Below are 23,582 nucleotides of genomic sequence, written 5' to 3'. Positions count from 1 at the left end.
TGACTGAATCCCTAATCACACTCAGAACTGAGGGAGTGCTGCACTGTCAGAACAGCCTTCTTTCAAATAAGTTGTTAAACTGAGGCTCTGTCTGTCCCTATTAGGTGGATGTTGAAGATCCCACAGCCACTATTTTGAAGAAGAGCAGGGGAGTTACCCCTGTGTCCTGGTCAATACTATGGGCTTTTCACAGTAACTTCATTTGAAGCCTACTTATGAAATGAAAATCGCTTATTGTCACATTCCGCATTCGCCACATTCCAGCGCCTGTTTGGGGAGGCTGTTACAGGAATCGAATCGTGCTGCTGGCTTGCCTTGGTCTGCTTTCAAAGCCAGCAATGTAGCCCTGTGCTAAACAGCCCCTGACAATAAGCGATTTTCATTTCATTTCATGTGTCAAACTGAGGGAGCAATGGATGTCAATATTTTTAAGAGAGAGACCTGGGCCAAGCTTTCCAGAGTCTGAACCCTCCCTGGATTCACTTACTTTCCCTTCAGTTGCTGCAAGTGACCAATTGATGGTCATAATGAAAAAAGAAATGGAAAGGGGGAGAAAAGAAAGTGTTTTACTCACAGATGTTGGAGACAGGAGGAAGATTCCGTCGGTGTGAAAGCTCAATTATCACTCACACAAAGCTGGAGAACCACAGTCCCTCCGGTCCTCAATCTTTTTTCATTGGTCAACATCTCAGCATGCAGATCAGGGGGCGGGGCCTTTCCCTGCATGTGAGGAGCTCCCCCTCCCTTGGACATGCGCAGTCCCGGGCCATCCGCCCGCGCGGCGGATAGAGCGGTTTCCCCACCGCGGGGGAGTCTGGGAGCGCAGTCACCTCACCCTGACACAAGGTACATGTTGGTAGTCACTGGATTTGATTGTGACGCCCCCCCCCCCCCCCCCACCTTAGCAAAACAATTTGTTAAATTCAGGTGGAAAAATTTAGGCATCTGGGTGAAATTGGGGAGAGCAATAGCCTCTGATTGATGCCCCCATCCAATGGATGCCCGGGGCCAACGCACCGTCGGCCACCCCCCTCTGCACGCCACTGGCGGGCGGGCAGGAGGAAGGCCGAGCATTGTCCACTTAACCGCCTGATGGGCAGGCAGAAGATATGGCAGATCTTCCTTCTGAGAGTTAGCATTTGTGTTGTGTTGTATTTTTCAGGCAGCAGATTGGACACCTGCCAAGAACGGAAGATCCCACGCACAGTTCTCAAGAAAATATCCTGACTGACAGAAGATAAATCCTTTTAATTATAAGTAAATACAGCTTTACAGCAAAGATGTTTGAAAAGTTCTGTTTAAAAAGGGAATATAGTTGAACAGTTTGTATATTATTAGTTGATTTGAAAGAATGCTTTTTCTGCAATCGTAATTAGAATTGAATAATTGTGGAGCATCTTTGTTCTGTTGTATCCTGCTGACTGACCCTCATCTGTAAAACAAAACATTATGTGCATTACTTAATATTTGATTCAATTGTTAAAATATAATCGAATGCCTTGAAATCTGGAGATATTTGTGTTTACAATGGTCCCAAAATAAATATTCAATTCTTCTACAAATTGTGGGTTGCAGAGGAAGTTTCCCTTCCCATTGCTGGAGGGGACTGTGAGTTGGGTAAGGAAACCACATTTATTTGCAAACCCTCACAAGTGGGATTCACTTCATTCTTCTTGCAGAAGTCTTCATCTGGTGGCCATAAGACCATCTCGATGATTGCATAGAGCTGCTAAAAAGTACCAATTATTAATGAAAAGGCTTCTGCCTTTCATGTGCCTTTCATAGGAAGTGAACAATGTGTTCCAGACTTATGAAGATTATTTTGTACTCTGAAAGTTACGTTTTTTTAACGTGGTCCTACTTTTTTAACTTCCTCTGGGAGAACTTTTATCGTATCCAAAAATGTTCCTTGCAATTTTATTCCCTTGTTAAGTCTATCTGTCTTGACAACTTTCAGTTGCAAAAGGGTGATGAGGCGATCTACTGTATTGGACCACCAGTGCCCTGTAGGGTGGATGTAGGATCTGCTTCTGGTTTTCTCTATACCTTGTGTGGTGAGCCACCTATGGCTATTGTATATACTCACTGTTATTCTATCATTACTATTGTCATCGACATCCACTATTGTATATACTTACTGTTGTCACTGTTACTGTTGCTGTTGAATTGTTGTGTTCATGCTGCTGTTGGCTCCGCCTGTGGCTCCGCCCCTCTGACGGGGTATATAACTGGCCGGTCTAAGACAGGCTCTCAGTGCGGGAGAAGCTACAGGTTGGCACACATCCAGTTGATTAAAGCTGCTGTTCTTTGGTACAAACTGCCTTGACTGAATTGATGGTCATCAATTTAATCAACTAGTTATTTTTTTCACAATGGACGCCGCTCTGAAACCTGACTGTCTTGAACTCGACCCGCAGGCAGCTGAAGCTATGGCTATCTTTGAGCATTGGCTCAGTTGCTTCGAGGCCCACCTCGACTCCTCGGCCGCCGTGGTCTCCGCGGTACTCAAACAGCGTTTCCTCAACGCCTGGGTGAGCCACAGGATTTTTTGGCTAATCAGGGACGCGGCTTTGTACACGGAGGCAGTGGAGCTGCTCAAAGGACAGTTTGTGAGGCCAGTGACCGAGGTACTCGCTCGACACCTCCTGACCACACGGCGTCAGCGCCAGGGTGAGACGCTGGCTGAATATCTGCGCGAACTGAGGGTACTTGTCCGGAGTTGTAACTGCCAGACGGTCACGGCAGTACAGAACACAGAGCTGATGATCCGAGACACCTATGTGGCAGGAGTCAGGTCCAGCTACATCCGGCAACGGATTCTCGAGAAAGGGTCCCTCAACCTCGAGGAGATGGTGAAACTAGCTACCTCGCTGGAAGTGGCCTTCCAGAGCATGGAGGCCTTTCCATCCGACCACGCAGCATCCTCGGGGGCATTGGAGGCGCAGCCATCACCCGACTGGGGCGTGACCCGTACCTGCGCCGCACGGCAGCCTGCCAGCTCCGGAGGGCCATATTGTTACTTCTGCAGGCAGGGCCAGCACCCCATGCAGTGTTGCCCAGCTCGAAATGCGACCTGCAACGAGTGTGGCAAGAAAGGGCACTTTGCTAAGATATGCCTGGCCCGACCTAAAGTGCAAAAATCAAAAGCCTGCCAGGCCCGGCCTGAGGCTCACAGACCCCGCAGCGTGGCATTGTGCCTGCCGGGCCCGCCCTCTTCTGACGCGTCGTCCACCCCGTGCGACCTGTGGGGGCAGCCATCGTGGTCGCCATCCTCGACACCGCCCGCCACGTGCGTCTCATCGGGGCCGCTATGTTGGGACCATCCCGCCACTGCCGTTACCAGTCACCCGCAACTCAGCTCGATTCAGCTCGACCAGTCCCGGCCTTATCACCTTCAAAACTCCATGATGACCGTCCAACTCAATGGACAGGAGTAGTCCTGCCTCTTCGACTCTGGGAACACAGATAGCTTCGTCCACCCGGATATAGTAAGGCGCTGCTCCCTCCAGGTCCTCCACGTCTCACAAACCATCTCCCTGCTTCCGGGTCACACTCCGGATCTGCAGAGTGTGTGATCCGGAGGTATTGCTTCGCTAACCTTGCAATATAGGGCGTCGAGTATGCCGATTTCAAGCTTTACGTCCTCCCCCATCTCTGCGCCCTGCTGCTACTAGGTTTAGACTTTCAATGCAAACTCCGAAGCCTGACCTTAAGGTCGCCCCTCCCTCGCTCTTTGCGAACCTTGTGGTAGTCACCACTGTTTGTATAATACTTGGAGTAGAGGTAATACGGTAAGTCTCCTGTATTACAGGTATGGGGGTAGACCCCTGCCTGCTGGCCCCACCCAGTAGGCGGAGTATAAATGTATGTGCACACCGAGCTGCTCCCATTTCTGGTAGCAGATGCAGGAGGCATCACATCTCTGCTTAATAAAGCCTCAATTACTCTCTACTCTCGTCTCGTCATAATTGATAGTGCATCAATTTATTAAGTAGAGATATTACAGCGATGGAGCTCCGCATCAAGCCAGAACGCCTACATCTGCACCCTCAAGCAGACAGCGACTGAACAGCCCTCGGACGCACAGAAGCTTCAGATCCTGTACTCACGGGTGAGCTTCGAGATTTTTCCTCTTATCCGGGATGCGTCCACTTACCCTGAAACTATGGAGCTTCTGAAAGGACACTATATCAGGCCGGTCAACAAACTCTACACTAGGCACCTCCATGAGGCAGCAACTCCCCGGTAAGTTATTAGACGATTTCTGACGTGCCCTGCACATCCTGGTGAGGAACTGTGATTGCCAGGCAGTTTCAGCCGTGGAACATACAGACCTCTTAATCAGGGATGCTTTCGTTACGGGCATGGAGTTGGCGTACATCCACCAGCACCTATTAGAAGGGGGAACGCTCGACCTCGCAGCGACCAGGCAACTCGCGAACTCGGTAACGGTAGCCTCCCGTCATTTGTTTATCCAAGAGCAATTAGGCTGTTACAATCTTTGATTCTTAGGTGCACAGTACCCTACAGTTTATCCATCATGCCCAAAAGGCCCCCATAGCTGACTTTAAAACTATTTGTGTTTGAACTGCACTTACCTATTTCTAAAGCTGTAAATGTACATCTTAATATAAGTTGCAATATCGAATTTCAATTATCACACTTCAGAAACATCGGGCGCGATTCAGCCAATGCATTGCTCTCGGCGCAGATAGGTGCAATGGGTAAATTGTGCCGAGGCCCCAATCGGGCTTCCCGCCGGGCACAGAGCCAATCGCAAGCCACCCGACCCGTGACACCCGGCAAGATCTGGATCATGCCTTCGCTGGGAGTGACCCAGATAATGATATGTAAATGAGTCATTTGGATTATTTAAAAACCCCAACGCAACATTCACCCAGCACCCAGGAGTCACCAGTCGCATCAGGTGTCCATTCGCCTGGTCTCCACAAGCAGTGACCAGTCGTGATCGCCACCCGGGGGTCTCTGAGGCCATTGGACAGGGCAGGGCAATACCCTGGCACTCCTCTTGTCACCCAAGCAGTCTGGAAATGCCAACTAAGCGCCCTGGCAGTGCCAGCCTGACACTGCCAATGCGCCACATTGACACTGGCAGAGTGCCAGGGCACTTCGCAGTGCCAACCTGACACTGGGGGATGTCACCCAGTACCACATTGACACTGGCAGAGTGCCAGGGCACTTCGCAGTGCCAACCTGACACTGGGGGATGTCACCCAGTACCACATTGACACTGGCAGAGTGCCAGGGCACTTCGCAGTGCCATGCTGACATTGCCAGGGTGCCTGCATGTCAGGGTAGCACAGCCAAGTGTCTGGCTGAGCGAGGCAATGCCCATCAAAGGGACAGTGAGGGGGGAATGAAGGGTGAGGGGTGAAGGGGGTATGAAATGGACATGTCCCGCAGAACCCCACCAACGGCCTGGTACTGGGTGACATCCCCCAGTGAGGCAGACATACTGCCGAGATCCTCAGCCATGGCTGTCACCGAAGCCTTGGACACCTTCACTCATGGTGCCGACCTCGTGCACCATGCTATCCACTGCAGTTGCCACCCTAGCAGTGTTGGCCTCGGTGCCACTCATTGCCGGTGCCATCTCCTGTGCCCGTAGCCTCTGGGACTCCTCCAATCGGCAATGGATCTGCTGGAGTATCGCTGACATCTCTCTCTGAACGGTCAGGTAGGTCCCTATCGCCCCATCAGCCCCGGGTAACTCTGTTCTAGAGGCTCAGAATCAGGCTGGACCCAGTTGGGTCCATGGATCTAGCAGGCCTCTGATTCATCTGGGGATTCCTGCCTCCACCAGATATACATCAGCAGAGTGTGGTGCTCACCAGATTGTGCTCCAGAAGCCTGACCACTAACATTTCCCACCGAGGTGTGTGTATCTGCGCTAATGGAGGGTGGGGATGACAGCTGTGCCGTGACTATAACAGTAGCATCATCGGAACTCTCCTCCAAGATGGTATCATGGGAGACTGGAGAGGGTGTCGCTCAGAATGGGCTGGTGCGTTCGGCTGGAGGACCTGTGGGAGAATAGACATGTGGTCAGTGGGAGGGATGGGTCAGTCAGTAAGGCAATAACAACTCAAATTTGACAAGTCCTCCAGTGGATCCCAGTGATTCCTCACCTCTGCGGAATCTTCAAGCCTCTATGTTGGTGACTGCCTTGTCCTGGGCAACACCGGTCACCTCCAGGGTATGTTCCTCGGAGGTACTGAGGATCCTGATGTAGGCACATCACCGCCAGTCAGGACCCTCTCTGGCGATTGTGGGAAAGTTTAACCTGAGGAAACACAGAGGGGGAATCATTAACCACACGCGTGGTTCACAGCGGTGGGAGGAGGGTGTGAAGGAAGAGTTTGGGGGGATTGAAGGAGGTGGGGGGTGGAGGAAAGGCTGGGGGGGGGTGAAGGGGGAGGGGGTGGACTCTCCTTTGGGGACGGAAAGGTCTCGGGGAGGGGGGGTGGCTTCTCGCCCGTGGTGCCCGGTGTAGGTCTTTGACCTTCTTCCTGCACTGAAGGACAGTCCTGGTCAAACAACCCGAGCGCACTGCTACCGGTACCTTGTCCTAGGATGCACTGGCTGCCCTATGGCTGACCCTCCTGGACCCTCTGGGGAATAGGACATCCCTCCTGGCTTCCACAGCATCTAGCAGCCTCCCCAGGTCAGCGCCCTGAATCTTGGGGCAGGTCTCCTCGGCGCCATTGTTGCGAGCTGCCTGAGGTTGGCTGAGCAAGTGCAACTTAAATGCCGTCGACCTTGTCAGCTGGCGAGTGCGGTGCCAGTGAATCAGCTGGTGAGCCTTCATTTGCAACGAGAAGCCCGTGAGCTCACGTTAAGTGGAACAATTAATGTTGAATAGCATTGCCGACCTCGCTGGGCCGAACGCCTGAAAGCTCGCGACAATTGTGGCCCAGTGGTTGGCACTGCTGCCTCACAGCTCCAGGGACACAGGTTTAATATCAACCTCAGGTGACTGTGTGGAGTTTGCACTTTTTTCCCCATGACTGCGTGGGTTTTCTCCGGATGCTGTGGCTTCCTCCCACAATCGAACAATGTTCAGGTTAGGTGGATTGGCCATGTTAAATTGCCTCTTATTGTCCAAAAGGTTAGGTGGGGTTACTGGGTTATGGGGTAGGGTGGAGGCATGAGTTTAAGTAGGGTGCTGTTTCTAAGGGCTGGTGCAGACTCGATGGGCTGAATGGCCTCCTTCTGCACTATAAATTCTACAATTCTATGAATTCCAGCTTGCTATAACACTTAGAAATCTTTCCAGAGAATCGCGCCCTGAGAAACATTTCCGTTAGATCGCGCATGAAGTGTGGGTGAATGCCAGTCTGGATCTCACCCAAAAAGCCACGGAAAACACCCAACCAAACACAGCCAAAAATCAAATCAAATTAGTTTTGTTAACTTTTCAGATCAAATTATCTTTTGACAGAACATTTGATATTCTCAAGAAAGATCATTGACCTGAAAAACTCGCCCTGTTTCTCATTCCACAGATGCTCCTGGCCTGGTGAGTATTTCCACTATTTCCTGTTCATGTTGCAGAGTTCCAAAACCACAGCATCTGCTTTTGGAATACTGCTTGAAGTATGTTGACACCGACACTAAAATAAGTCCTTTTAGTTGTTGCAAGGGTATTGTAATTATTGAAAGCATTGCCTAAATTGAATTTGGAAGATTGAGTTAAATCTTAAGCCTACAATATTTCAATGCACAGTGGTCTTCCTTGACATTGCTGTGATATTATAGTTCCATCTATTGTGGTGATTTGGAAATCTGATTGAAGCTTTGTTCAACCTGCAGTCAGGCATGCTGACAGCTGGAACTTGCCCCTGCTAGCTTGAGAAGGAAATGTTTTTGTCTTGAAGCTGTCTTCTCCTCTCGCAAAGCTAAATATTGTGGTATCTGAGGTCTAGGTTAACTGATAGCCCTTAGCTTGGCACTTGGAGTGGAAACTTCTGTGTTGATTGAATGAGTAGGAATATGGTGATTTCCTCTTCAGACTGATAAAACTAGCTTCATAGTGTGAGGAATGTGACATGCCATTAACTGCACACTCAAGTGAGGGATTTGTTTCTGCGATGCTCTCTACTCATTTAAGAATATGGTAATTTTTACATTCATGATGATCATGCTAGAATTTGCACTAGCTTCACACTGAGGAAAAATGACTTCCCTTTGGCTTTGTCACCTAACATATCTCCTTTAGAAAGGAGGCCGTGTGGTGGACAAATACAGTTTGCAGAGCATTAAACTTGCACCGAATGTGTCTAGCTACTACCCCAATATAATTTCTATGTGGCTTTCTAATAAATGCATCTGACAGCAGGTCAGTGAATCATTTCCTCCTGAGGGTTTACTAACCTTTGGTTTAAACAGTTGTGAAATCAATTTTTCTTTGAACTAACAGGCGTGTCCATGATTAGCCATTTGAATTTGCAAACAAAACATTGTAACTTTTGAAGTGTAATCTGTTTTATCATTTGGGTTTTTCCTTTTAAAATGTCAACAATATTTTTGGTTTCTGGTCAAGATGAATGTTGCTGAAAATAGCTACACTGTGGTCTGTCTGGCGAGGCATTGTTGACCTCACACTTTGAGGAGTAATGCACAGTTCTGGCTACTGCTTCATTACAATCTCTGGTTTTCACAAGTTTTCTGCTGCATACTTTGTTTTGCCTTTAACAAACATATCAAATGCCATCAGAAATATATTTTGAATGCTTGAGGCAGCTGCAAAACAGGAGCTTCTGCAATTCGTCTAATCAGTAACTGAATGTGCTATTGCTATTTCCCTAAATTAACTTGAGGGTTATGAGTGCATGGTCCTACTAGATTTAAATGAACTTATGCTTTGCTGGATCAGCTTGTTAAAACACACCTAATCAACCTAACCCCAGATAGATTAGTTTAAAAGGGCCATAGGTGGTGCTACGGCTAAATGAGACCGATAAACTAACTGGACTAGGTGTAGATTTGCTTCCCACAACATTCCAATATATAGAATAATATCCCAGCCATTGCAATAGCTTGTGGAGTCAAGAACAACATTGTCAAGCAAGCAAGATGAACATTTGGATGATAACACTGTATTGCAAAGTAGTGCAATATTAAATCAGTCATCCATTAAACTCAGAGGTGATTGGAACGCCTAATGAAGCTGAGATCCCATCGATGCTGGAACAAAGAATGCCACAGTAATTGGGAAACTTCCCCGACAGAAGTCGAGGATTGGGAATGTTCTGAGTATCTGTTCCAAAGTGTTTTTCGAAGGTCAGTATTTTAAGAATTAGTTCAGCGGCCCTTATTTAGAAATCTGTTATCACATTGCAGCTTTGGCTCTCCAGTCTGACAACAAACTAGTTTTAGTAAGTGTACATTTCCTGAATAAAATAACTGGTTTGACTAACCAAATGTCTGTCTGAGTACAGTTGCTGTAACCTGGAGGAATATATTTTTTTATAAATTTACAGTACCCAATTCATTATTTCCAATTAAGGGGCAATTTAGCGCGGCCAATCCACATACCCTGCACATAGAACAGAGAACAGGCCGTTCGGCCCTCAATGTTGTGCCGAGCAATGATCACCCTACTCAAACCCACATATCCACCCTATATCCATAACACAACAACCCCCCCCCCCCAACCTTACTTTTTAGGACACTACGGGCAATTTAGCATGGCCAATCCACCTAACCCGCACATCTTTGGACTGTGGGAGGAAACCGGAGCACCCGGAGGAAACCCACGCACACACGGGGAGGCCGTGCAGACTCCACACAGACACATCTTTGGGTTGTGGGGGCGAAAGCCACGCAAACACAGGGAGAATGTGCAAATTCCACATAGACAGTGACCCAGAGCCGGGATCAAACCTGGGACCTCTCCGTTGTGAGGCAGCAGTGCTAACCACTGCGCCATCATGCTGCCCAACCTGGAAGAATATAACAGTCGGTCATGCTAAAAACAATTAAACAATGCTGATCCTTTTCTCACCTATTGCTAGATTCCTCTTGTTGTACTTAATGGATATTAATTTAAATAGGGTATTAACTAATAGAAGTTCATTGTAAAAAATGACTATTTGCTTTCATTAGAACTGTTTCTAAATAAAATTCTGACAGTTGATGGAAAACTGGTGACACAGTGGCACAGTGGTTAGCACTGCTGCCTCAACGCTAGGGACCAGGGTTCAATTCCGGCCACGGGCAAATGTCTGTGTGGAGTTTGCACATTCGTTTCATTCGGGTGCTCCGGTTTCCTCTCACAGTCCAAGATGTGCAAGTTTGGTGGTTTGGCCATGCTAAATCGTCTCTTAGTATCCAATAGGTTAGATGGGGTTAGGGGATAGGATGGAGTATGGGTCTAGATAGAGTGCTCTTTCAGAGGGTTGGTGCAGATTCAATGGGCTGAATGGCCTCCTTCTGCACTGGAGGGATTCTAATCCAATCTGTTCTAAAACAATGTTCCAAAAGATCAATCAACGTTGTAACCTTTGTGCACTGTTTTTGTTTTCAGTTATCCATAATATCAAATTTTGCAAGATGAAGTTGTCTCATTAATGAGGCTCAGGAGCAAGTTAATTAATTTCACAACTGATCTGCACGGAGCTGTTTGAAACATATTCCCAAATCAAAATGAGCAAGAGGTCACTCACAGACAATGCACCCGTGAGCATAATAAAAGCTAATTAGTTCAGATAAACAATTGCTACGTGTTGGGAGCAATCACAGAGGAGCTGTAGTTTCCCCAGAATCTGATTGTTGTGCCTTTTCCTGACAACAGTACTGACCTTAAATCAAACAAGATGGCAATTATCACAATGCAGATTGCTCACTTAATAAAAATCTTGTAGGTTTTTGCTCTGGACAAATATCAGCTTTTCTATAGAAACCAAGATAATGGCGGCACAGTAGCACAGTGGTTAGCACTGTTGTTTCACAGCGCCAGTAGGAGCCGGGGTTCGATTCCCAGCTTGGGTCGCAGTCTGTGCGGCGTCTGCAAGTTCTCCCCGTGTCTGCATGGGTTCCTCCAGGTGCTCCGGTTTCCTCCCACAAGTCCCGAAAGACATGCTTGTTAGTTGGATTGGACATTCTGAATTCTCCCTCAGTGTACCCGAATGTGGCGACATGAGGATTTTCACAGTAACTTCAATGCTGTGTTTTTTTTAATATAAATTTAGAGTACCCAATTCATTTTTTCCAATTAAGAGGCAATTTAGCATGAAAATTCACCTACTCTGCACATCTTTGGGCTGTGGGGGCGAAACCCACGCAAACACGGGGAGAATGTGCAAACTCCACACGGACAGTGACCCAGAGCCGGGATTGAACCTGGGACCACAGCGCCGTGAGGCAGCAGTGCTACCACTGCGCCACCGTGCTGCCCTCAATGCAGTGTTAATAGTATGCCTACTTGTGACACTACTAAAGATTATTACTATATTGCATATTGGCATTATTTCGAGAGATCAATGCAACATGGGCAAGTTGAGGTACGAAGTTAAACAGAAAGTCTCTCAATTGGAATGTTTCTGCTGTTGATGTGTGTGTACAACTCAGAAATCTCAGCTGAGAGGACCAGTTCAAGATCAGTGCCTTGATCCCTGTTTGTGGTACCTCATAGCTGGCTTTCGGAAGGTGCACTGAAGTGAATTATGGAAGCTGACCATCATAATTTTACTTATTCCCACCCTGCAAGGAAGCACGAGGAGTGAACTTTACGCATCTCATTGGTAGCATCGCTTAAAAGTGGAAGTTTAGGGGGATCATGGACATGAAATTGAATCCTAAAAGGTTGTGCCATGGTGCCTTCCAAGTACAGCCTTCTATGCCGGTGTGCTGCAGATGATCGACAAAAGAACACTAGTTTTGGTTTCTCTTTCCTGAAGGCAGTGGCTCAGGTTGTGATCCAGCAACTCCAGCCACCAAATCAATGATTCTTCATGCATGTGCACAGTTAATATGGCTGCTATGTAGCAGCGGCTACGAGTTGAGTAAGCCCGGCTGTTTTAGCTTGGTGTTCTCATAGACCTGTGATGGGCAACCTAGGCTAGTGAGTGGGCCACATGAGTGACCCTCGTTCATCTCAGTAGGCCGCAAGTTTGAAATCAGGCTTGTTCATTAACCATGACCTTATGAATAAGATAAAATACATTTACTACACGCCAAATATTTCAGAACAAGTTATGGAAAGTGGTTTATCATTTATATCTCAATAGAACTATCATCAACTTCAAATGGTAAAAACAAAATAGATATTTAGACTTTGGACGCAGAGGGAGCGCACGGCTCGCACAGTCAATGTTGTGTGTAATCAGCACGCACCTCACTTCACTTGCCCTTGCTTTACGTGCGAATCACTTCAGTCATACCGGTAGGAAACAACTATGCGAACGGAAATCAGTGGAATGCGGTGACCCTACATGTGGGCAACAGTGAAACAAATGTCTCGTGGACCGCATTCAAAACCAAGAAGAGCCGCATGTGGCCCCAGGCCGCAGATTTCCCACCACAGTCGTCGACACTTTTCCAGTAAATGATCAGTAATGTAAATCTTAGCTAACTTTCCTCCTCACTGTGTCTTTCCCCATCTTAAGCCTAAAGATGCAGAAATCAATTGCAGTGTTCCCATGCCATCCTAACTGAGATAAGGTGTAGGTATGCTCCCTACTCCATTGCGGAGGTCAGGGCGGTCACCAGAGACTGCCAGGTCTGCACGGAGTGCAAACCGCACTTCTACCGGCCAGACCGAGCGCACCTGGTGAAGGCCTCCCACCCCTTTGAACGCCTCAGCATGGATTTCAAAGGGCCCCTCCTCTCCACCGACCGAAACACGTACTTCCTTAACGTGGTCGATGAATACTCCAGATTCCCCTTCGCCATTCCATGCTCCGATATGATGTCTGCCACAGTCATCAAAGCCCTCAAAAACATCTTCACTCTGCTCGGTTTCCCCACTTCCGTCCACAGCGACCTGGGATCCTCCTTTATGAGTGATGAGCTGCGCCAATTCCTGCTTAGCAAGGGCATTGCCTCGAGCAGGACGACCAGCTACAACCCCCGGGGAAACGGGCAGGTGGAGAGGGAGAACGGGACGGTCTGGAAGGCCGTCCTGCTGGCCCTACGGTCTAAAGATCTCCCCGTGTCCCGCTGGCAGGAGGTCCTCCCCGACGCCCTCCACTCCATCCGATCACTACTTTGCACTGTGACTAATGCAGCCCCCCATGAACATCTTGCCTTCCCAAGGAAGTCCACCTCCGGGGTTTCGCTCCCAACGTGGCTGGCAGCTCCAGGACCCGTTCTCTTCCGCAAGCACGTGTGGCTCAACAAGGTGGACCCGTTGGTCAAGAGGGTACATCTGCTCCATGCAAACCCGCAGTACGCCTAGGCATTCCACCCAGGGATGAAGATGAGGACTACACGCTCCTGAAGTCACCGGCGACCAAGCCAGCGCCTGCATCGCCACTGGCACTGCGGCGCTCACAGCGGAGGATCAAGGCACCCAACCGGCTAAATTTGTGAACTTTTCCCCAAACTGTACACTTTAAAAATGCTCACATACATGTAAATAGTTTTTCCACCACCCCTGCTGGACTCTTTTTTAACAGGGGGTGAATGTGGTAGTCACCACTGTTTGGATATATGACGTATATGAGAAGTTTTGTGGTAAGGCTCCTGTACTACAGGTACGGGGGTAGATCCCTGCCTGCTGGCTCCACCCAGTAGGCAGAGTATAAATGTGTGTGCTCACCGAGCTACAGCCATTTTGGCAGGAGCTGTCGGAGGCAACACATCTCTGCTTAATAAAGCCTCGATTACTCTCTACTCTCATCTCATCGTAATTGATAGTGCATCAGTCTCATCTACATGCGATTCCAGATCCACAGAAATTTGATCGATTCTACAAAATATCCTCTGAAATGCCTGGCAAGCATTTAGTCTTTGGACTGTGGGAGGAAACAGGAGCACCCGGAGGAAACCCACGCACACACGGGGAGGATGTGCAGACTCCACACAGACAGTGACCCAGCCGGGAATCGAACCTGGGACCCTGTAAATTAGTCAAGGACAATAAATGCTGGCCCAGCCAATGGTGCCCACATTCCATAAATGAATGTACGGGAAAGCTTGGGGAAAAGGTTCAATTAATGTTAAATGCGCTGGCCACTAATCCTTACACCATAGTTCTTGCTATCACATAACACTTATGTGGTGGTATGGATATGAGCACTGCCATTGGTGCAGAGCACTGGCTTCCCATTGGCTCTGGTTGGTCATGTGCCTCTCGTCCGATTGGTTGGGACTAGTCATGTGACTGTTCTCCAATTGGTCGAGAGGCAAGTAGGCCCCGCCTCCGAGGCGGGATATAAGTACCCAGAGTTCCCGGGGTTCAGCCTTTCCCTGTAGTCGACCACAGGGCTAACAACTAGCTGATTAAAGCCACAGTTCAGATCCTAATTGTGTCTTGAGTCGAATTGATGGTACATCAACTTACAATTGCAATTGTCATTCTTATTCATATGCTGAAGTGGTACAAATGGAGGTTTAGGATATGCTAAGTTATTCTCAAGTAATTGGATGAATGCAGAACACAATTAATTTATCATGTTGCCGAAACTCAATAGAAGTTGACCAGTTTTGGGGACATACGGGAAAATGCAATTAAAAATTTTCCAGTGTGTTTTTAATTTTGAATAAGGATGAATGCGAGAATGTATATATTTTAAAGAATCAGATTTGCTTTTGACAGCTTTTTAAAAAAAGAAAGTGAAGCTATCAACCACTTTTGAACAAGTATGAACAATCGGACTTTAGTCACTGAGGCCTGACACTGGAATTCAATAGCTACAATTCAATCTGTCAATATACCCGATCTGAGAAATGAATTTTGGGAAGAGACAACAGGAACTAAATGGGACAGCTTTTGGAATCAGGTAAACAGTATGAAGAGCCCCATTTAAAAAGTAGGAACCTCTTATAGCTGAAAGTAATGGTAAACTTTGTTGACCTAAAAGAAAACAGGAAATCTGCAAATCCACGGCAGATTCTTCAGCATCTGAAATGACTCATGGTGGGTCAAAGTTTTGTGAGAAGTGCACTTTATCAAAATCAGCTTTAAAAAAAGGATGGCTACCCAAAAACATTAACCTATCTTTTTTTCTTGTAGTAGGTCTGACGCCGTTCCATTAGCAACAATGTAAAGCTTTATATCATGTTTTAGTACTTTCTATTTATTCACGTTAACAAAATAATCAGTAGTCTAGCTTATCAGTCACAACTTCTGGGGTGACTTACACTGCAGAGTAGTGTTGGCTACTTTCAGTATGCGAGCCTATTGATATATAAAACTTCGTTGATACTTAATGGCTCTAAGTTATTTCTGTAATAAAGAACAGAAAAATTCAGAGTAGGATTAGACCATTCGGCCCCTCGAGCCTGCTCCATGATTTGATAAAATCACGGCTCATCTGATTGTGGCCTCAACTCTACTTTCCTGTCTCCCCCAAAACCTTTGATTCTTGATTGACAAAGGAGCCAATGTGTAAGAAAGAAAGTACTCGCATTTACAAAGCGTTTCTTACAACCTCCGGATGGCCTAACACACTTCACAATGAAATACTTCTGAAGTCGAGTCGCTTCTGTATTGTAGGAAACATAGCATCCAATTTGTACACAGAAACTTCACAGAAACAGCAGTGAGAAATTGACTATCCATTTGTTTTAGTGGTGTTGGTTGAGGAATAACTACTAACCAGGACAATACAGTGCTTAACATACATAGGAGCATGGTAATACTGGGCGGAATTTTCTGTCCCAGAGACCAAGTGCAGTGACAGGCAGGATACGTTGCACGCTTTCCGCTGTGGGGTATTGTGCCCAATTGTATACTTGGCAGATCATTAATTACTCATTGGCAGGCAGTTCTCTGAATCATATGGCAGGGTGGGCACTGATTCGTCCTGCCCATTATCATCTAATGGGGTCGCAGGTTCTGGCACCATGTTTAAATGCCACCCGAACACACACATTCATTTTCTGCAGCTCAGTTGTGTTCACCACCAACCTTGAGATCGCCGCCAGGACAAAGAAGAGTCTAGCCTCTGAGGTTTAGCCACGACTCCTTGGAGGCGCTATTAAGAGGTGTCCGCCAACACCGGAAGTCCTTTACCTGAGGTATGGTCCCAGGCGGTCTACAGACCGCATCTCGCCGGCTTCGGAGGTGGTTGCACAGGAGGACTAAGCCATGGGAAACTGCCAGCAAAATGATCTGCAGGGTAGGAAGATGAATGACCTCTGCAGGAGTATTTTGTTGCAATTTTGGGTGACCAGCGAGCAACAAAAATAATATTACTGAGCAGCACTTATATACAATGTGTCTGCCCATGCCCATCGGAGAACCTTCACCCTCCCGACACGTGATTCCTTTTGTATCCGCTTCATCCACCTGACCACCGGATCTACTTCTGCCCTATTTACGTTGCAACACCCAGCAGTACTAAGGTGTAACAGTGTAAGAGAATTGTTACAAGGTGTAAATTATTTACAACATGAAAAGTTGAACAGAGCAAACAACACACAACCATTTACATTGTGCAAAACACTGATTGGGCTGCTGCAGCTGGCACGCACCACATTGCCTCTCCTTCCCCACACCCCCTTTTAAAAACAAAATCCATTTGTAGACTAGTTTATCACATGGTCCTTGAACCCTGTATTTAATTTACTCATGTACCCTGAGCACGTGTTTGTGCCAGTTAGTTGTGCTTTAGATGCCCTCGGGTTGGTTTCCTCAGTGTGGATGGCACCAGGCAATGCTTGTGGCATACCCAGTGGCTGCAGGGCTTTCTGAGTTGGCCTCTGGAGGAGCCTCCATTTCCAGTGGTGTAGGGGGTCTGGATTGCAGGCCAGTCGCATGGGTTACCGTGGTGGTTAGTGGTGCTGGTTCAAATGCCTGAAGTAAGTGACACCGGTTTTATATGTAATGAGTATTGTCCAAGGCAACCACATAGCTTTTTGGCTGCGGTCCATGGCTGTGTACCACCAGCATTTCATTGAGGCAGCATGTGGTCTGAACCCTGGCCATTTGGCAAGGTTTTAAAGGACAGACATTTTGATTGTAGTACCTCCTACCCCTTCATCGCTGCTTGATGAGGGCACCACTCACGTTGGTTTTGACTTTTGGTTGCAAGAGAACGTTGGCAGCGGGGATCATGGTCCTGGTGCACCTGGAGAATATTCATGAGTGCAGAACCTATGGAAGCCATTCCCAAGGGGCTCCTTTCTTAAGGAGGTCTGATCGTGGGGCTGCCTTGGTCGCAAAACCATCGATATGGTTCCGACAATACCCAACCAGTCCTAAAAATGACCGGAGGGCTGAAACATTTTGGGGAAGGGGCAATTTGACGATTGAGTCAATTCTTTTGAACTCAACCTCGCGTTTGCCGTGCGTGATGACTGTACCCAAATACATCACTTGATTCTCCAATATTTGGGCCTTTCTGGGGTTAACTTTACATCCAATGTCTTGCAATAGTTCCAGGAGTTCGGACAGAAGCGTGATGTGCTCTGCCTTGGTGTCTGTCTGCAGTCATAGGTCGTCCACATACTGTACCAGACATTCGGGTCGGGAAAATTTTGCTAGTACATTTGCCAGCTGTCGGTGGAAACTGGAGGGGGAATTGTGGAATCCTTGTGGGAGACATGTCCACGTATACTGCTGTCCTTTGAATGTGAAGGCAAATTTGTACTGGCACGCCTTTGCCAATGGGATTGACCAAAAGCCGTTGCTAATGTCCAATACCGTGAAATATTTGGAGTGGAGTCCCTGTTTGAGCATGGTCTCGGGACTTGTTGCTACCGTGGGGACTTGTTGCTACTGCTGGGGTTACTTTGTTGAGTTCCTGATAATCGATGGTCAGATGCCATGATCCGTCGGGCTTCCTCACTGGCCAAATAGGGACATTATTAGTCGAGGCTACTGTCCTAAGTACACCCTGCTCTCATAAGCTCTCTATAACTTTTCCAATTTCTCCCTCTGCTTCTAGGGGAAATCTGTACTGTCTCTGTGGTCTCGGGTCAGGTCCAGTAATTTGAACTTGTCCAGTCATTCTGCCGCAGTTGTGCCGGTGACTGGCAAATGCTGTCCTGTGCTTGTTCAGTACTGCCCTAACCTGTTTGTCTGTGCTAAGCGTGGTCGGGTCAAAACAATAGTCGCCTACTGCGCGAATCCTATTCGCATACTCTCCTACTGTGAGAGTAGCGGGTGCTCTGTCTGATTTCGCCATTCGCCAGGCATAGATTTACTGGGTCGAACGACAGGCTGTGGGCATTCATAAAGTCAATGCCCAGCATGTGTTCTGCTGTGCAGGGCAGATTAACTAAAACAACGGGGTGTCTGGTGGAGATATTCCCTAGTTGGATTGATACAGGAGCTGTAATGTATCCCTGTTGCGAGTGGCCTGTAAAGCCGCTGAGGGTTATTGAGGCTGTAGTGGGCCACGTGTCTGCCTGTGGTGTACTGGAGAAATTAATAGTTGTGCGGGACCCTCCTGTGTCCCAGAGTAATTCTATGGGCTCTCCCCGAATTTTCGCCGTGACCACCGGTCTTCCGGTTGTGTCCCAGAGGGTGTCACAGACCCAAGTGGGGGAGCCCGAACACCGTCAGTCCGTTCCATCCACATTGGTCTGTCCTGACTGCGTCCCTATACTATGGATAGGCTTAGCTTTGTTCCTGGTCAGAGTGCCTGTCTGCTGGCCTCTCTGAGATTTCTGCGGGCCGTTGCATTCCCTAGCAAAATGCCCTAACTGTCCGCAGTTATTACATTCTTGTGACTTCTGTGGGGGGCTGTTCTTTCCCTCATTTACCCATGCGGGGTTTTGGTGTGCTCTCACTGCCTGAATATCTGCTGCAGCCTGAGCTTCTTCGGGGTTCTTTACTTTAAGCTTGCCTTGGACAGATTGCTCCCAAGCGCGGGACAATCATTTCAATATCCATTTTTCATTATGGGCCTCTTCTGAGGGGTCCTAATTGGAGCAGGCATTCTGTCCTGCATCTGTGGCGTGGGAGATGATTGTGCGGGTCCATTTAACCATATTATCTCGGGTTAAATGTGCGCGGTCTAAATCACCAAAAACAGCAGTGAAATGAATCCACAGACTTCCTGCGAATACTGTGGGGTGCTCTGTCCTTTTCTGCCTACACTTATTTAGGCCTTCGACTGGGTCTCCTCTGTTGTACCCTATTGCGTCTAAAATAGCTGTATGCATCTCTTCGAGGGTGCCTCCTCCAACGTTCTGTGGGTCGGGGAGGGCTGCTACAACCGATGAGTCTAAACTCAAAACCGTGAGCTTAACCTGCTCTCGTTCATCCAGGCCGTACATGGTCGCCTGCTGTTTCACTCGTGCGAAAAATCGGTGGCAGTCTGCAGTGGGGAGGAACGGGGTGATTTTCTCACACGCGTCCCTTAGTTGTGTTACAGTTAAGGGGGTGGTGTATGTGATCTCGGATGCACCTTCTGCGGTTGCTTTTCTTTGGGTGGTGACTGGGTTCATTGGTGCGGGTGCTATCTGATCTGTGGGGGGTTGGGACGCTTTCCTTTTCTGTTGCGCTGCTGGCGCACATGTTCCCTAACATAGCGCTGCGCGGTTTCGCTCAATTCCTGCCAATCTGGGGCATTTTCTTCATCTAACTGTGTCCCAAATGTCTCTTGGAACCCATTCTGCACAGAAAGCAGAGATTGCAGCTGCGCAATCTGCTTCCTACATTTAGCGTGGTCCACTGTGCTTTGCCTTTGCTCAGTGGTGGCAGCATGGAGTGCCCTTAAAGCTGCTTTTAGGTCACTACACTGCTTCTTCAGTGTCTCTACCTGCTTTTCTGACTCTTCTCTTACCAAGACTGCACGCTGCACATCTTGATAGGCTTTTTCATATTGAACTTGAGAACTGTTCAGATGGGCTAGACAAGACTGATGTTCCGAATTATAAAACACCCGACAGTTTGTCGCAACAAAAATCTCTCAGTTTTACCTTACAACCCTGTTAGTTATGCATGCAAAAACAGTGCGCGCATGCGCGGGAGGCCGTGAAAAGCGCGCAAAATGGCCGCCCTCATCCAGGCTGAGGCCCTGGAGTTGCTTGATTGCTTGTACCCGTTCTGCCTCGTGGGGACCTTGCCGCGCCACTTGGATGTGCGAGTATTGGTTAGTGGCGTGTTCATGCAGAATGCAGGTCTCGATGGCAATCGCAAGGGTGAGCTGCTTAACCTTGAGGAGCTGCTGGCGTAGGGGGTCCGACTGAACACCAAAAACGATCTGGTCGTGTATCATGGAGTCGGAGATGGACCTGTAATTACAGGACTGCGCAAGGATGCGGAGGTGGGTGAGAAAGGATTGAAAAGGTTCATCCTTACCCTGCAAACGCAAAGACATAGCGCTCAAAACTTTCATTTACCTCGATATCGCAGTGACTGTCAAACTTGAGGAGGACCGTCTTAAATTTTGATTTGTCTTCACCATCAGCAAAAGTGAGAGAGTTGAAGATGTGGATGACTTCACCTCTCAATGTGGTGAAGTCTCTGTTGCATTCTGTGAATTGGTGACCAGGGTCAAAGAACAATAAAAGTTTATTGATAATATTTAGTCGCTCTTACATGCTGTGTGTCTGCCTGGGCCTAGGGGAGAATTCATGTGCTCCTGACACGTGACCCCTTTTGTACTGGCAGCATCCCTGCTGCGGCTATTGCGCATCAATTCGCATGATCAGGTACGCCGCGATGGATGGCTCTGTGACCCTCCCGACACCCGCCCATGAACCACCCGTGGGTCGCAACCCCGACTTTGAAAATAACTACTTTAGGCCTTACAGCACACCACAGAGTTATGTGTGCTCCTGTGTCTTACAAGTTATGTTGTTTAACCAACACTGAGCTGCCTTCATAGTTTGTGTGAATGCGCAGCTCCTGCAGTCATCATGGCTTCCACAACCATGTGTGTATCTCAGTGGCCACACAAAGGGCGCGAATCTCCGGCAGGGTTGGGCTCTCGCTTGAGCACAACACGACCGAAGAATCCAGGGAAAGCCCCGCCAGCGAGCCTTCCGACAGCCTCCGCGCCTCCCGGGATTCTCTGATGGTTTATGAGACTACTCGCTAAACCTACTTACGACATATCTGCGTGGGATCCAACGGCCTACTTCGATTCACCGGCCTCTGGGAAGTTGGGGGTTGATGCGTGGGGGTCCTGGAAGGGACGGGTGCTGTAAGGGGGTCCTGAAGAGAGGGGACCATAGCGGGGTGTCCTCACTTGGGGGGTGTGGGATAGTGCCCATGTGTCGCGGGAGGGGGGTGACATTGCTCATGGATCGGGAATGTGGGGAAACCACAAGCTCACAGAGATCAGGGCACCCTTTCAAAATGGCAGCCCAAGCTCCCCAGTGCTAAAAGAATTCTAAGTGTGGCCTAAATCGGTGAGAAACTCACCAGGGCCCAGAAAAGTGTCTAAGTGTCATTGAATATTGCTGATCCTTCACTGTCCCTGGGTCAAAATCTTGGAACTCCCTCACTAACAGCACATGGGTCAACCTACACCACATGGACCGCAGACATTTGTGAAGCTGCTTCCCTAGGACTTTCACAAGGGTAATCAAGGGAAATCAAGGGATGGTCACAAATGTTGGCCTTATCAGTGACACCCATGTCCCAGGAACAAATGAAATAAAAGCACTTAGAGACAACCGTGCTATTTCAGGCTCATCCTTGCCTACCTGGCCGGAATGGGGGGGAGGGGGGGTCAAATTCAGGACCATGGTTCATGAATTAATGCTGTCACAGACAATTTCTATAGGTCTCCTATCATTTTGAGAAAGAATCAGTTTTGAATCGTGAGATGTCTTCCAAACGGCTGTGATTTCATGTAACATTATGTCGAAGGATGTATAGGAATTCCAATGTTACTAAATTATACACTTTCATTGCTCCAAGAATTCTGCTTTTTTTTTAAACCTCAAAACTATGCCTAATTCTATCTTCCAGCTGTTTTCAGCACTTAACGTCTTACTTGGATAGGTCAAAGTTTCATTATAGATCATTACTTCATCTGTCTGTTATTTAAATCAATGTGCTTGTGATCACTGACTCGGTGTATTGCTGCTGTTCACTCCATTTACCAGCAATTTTAAGGGGTTTCCTCACGCTGATTAAATTATCTCCCAAGTTGGTCATTAAATGTCCCCCCTTCTACCAGATTAATGAATCCTCTGTAATGAGCACAAGTTGAGATGAAATACTGAGCTGGATTCTCCTGTTCCCCAGCCCTGTATTTCTCGGCAGCCCATCATTCACTGGCGGCAGGACTCTGTCTTCCCGTTGCTTGTCAATGGGATTTCCCATTGAAGCCATCCCATGCCGCCGGGAATCTCGGAAGCAGGGTGTGCTACCCCCCACAATGTCCGGACAATTCTGGCCACTATCCTCAAGTAATCCCCTGACTCCACTGTTGCTCAAGTCAAAAGTTTTATTGACTGAGAGTTAACATTAAGTTTCGCAAAGAATGTATTTTTTCTGTGAGTCAACATTTTTCAAAGTCTTACTTAGCAGTAAATTGCTGGTTTTCCAAATATCTCTAAATGACACAGACTTTTTGTTGCTTACTCACCCCACTGGAGTATGTCGGCTGTCCAAAACTAGCGATCGCTCATTAGACATAAAATGCTTCCAAGCTGCAGAACTGAGAACCATGGGCTGAGAAACAGTAGCTCGAACAACTCATGGAATTCAGTTCTCACAGCTGGGGGCAACTTGCATCAGTCTGAAGGCTTTCCCTTAAAAAAAGCCATGTCTCATGAAGTCTGTTGTTGGTACTGCACGATGCCTTGACTTCCATTGTCACTTTCAAGATAACAGCAAAACCTTTAAATCAAAGCAGGAGAAAATGGGTTAAAGGGACAATGGGATTGATTTATTGGCATTCATTTTGCAAGGTCAGTTAGCTAGTAGGCTTCCTGAGAGCACCTCATATAAATAGATGCGAATACAAGGAGCTGATTGTGGGAGCTGGATGTTTGCTGCAACAACCATAGAACATAGAACATAGAACAGTACAGCACAGAACAGGCCCTTCGGCCCTCAATGTTGTGCCGAGCCATGATCACCCTACTCAAACCCACGTATCCACCCTATACCCGTAACCCAACAACCCCCCCCCCCCCCCCCCCCTTTAACCTTACTTATTAGGACACTACGGGCAATTTAGCATGGCCAATCCACCTAACCCGCACATCTTTGAATCCTGAAAGTCAGCCTGCTGTCACTTAGAGGAGGTGCATTAAGTGACTACACCTGTGGAAACCAATGTCTACCTCAATCACTGAGGGATATGACTGTCCCATTGGAAGATGATTCTGCAACTTGTGCAGCGAAGGACGATTTTCTTCTTCGGCACTTGCTTATTAGAACAGCTGTTCGGAATGCCTGAACAGAGATGGCTCAGTGAATGAACACAATCTCTCATGTTCAAGAAAATGCTATAGACGTTTGGAGACTTCATACGATTACA

At 47.8% G+C, this 23,582-nt stretch overlaps 1 long non-coding RNA gene across 1 annotated transcript; it reads right to left on the bottom strand.

Moving 5' to 3' along the window:
- Window positions 1–1,228: 1,228 nt before the first annotated feature.
- On the bottom strand, window positions 1,229–20,617 carry LOC119965069. The gene is made up of 2 exons (XR_005460425.1): window positions 20,482–20,617; window positions 1,229–1,432 (listed from the first exon to the last, which is right to left on the bottom strand). It is a non-coding gene; the product is annotated as an uncharacterized LOC119965069 (long non-coding RNA).
- Window positions 20,618–23,582: the final 2,965 nt, after the last annotated feature.

The sequence above is a fragment of the Scyliorhinus canicula genome, chromosome 4 (assembly GCF_902713615.1).
Source record: "Scyliorhinus canicula chromosome 4, sScyCan1.1, whole genome shotgun sequence".
Taxonomy (NCBI): domain Eukaryota; kingdom Metazoa; phylum Chordata; class Chondrichthyes; order Carcharhiniformes; family Scyliorhinidae; genus Scyliorhinus; species Scyliorhinus canicula.
This window is presented reverse-complemented; position numbering and strand designations above follow the sequence as displayed.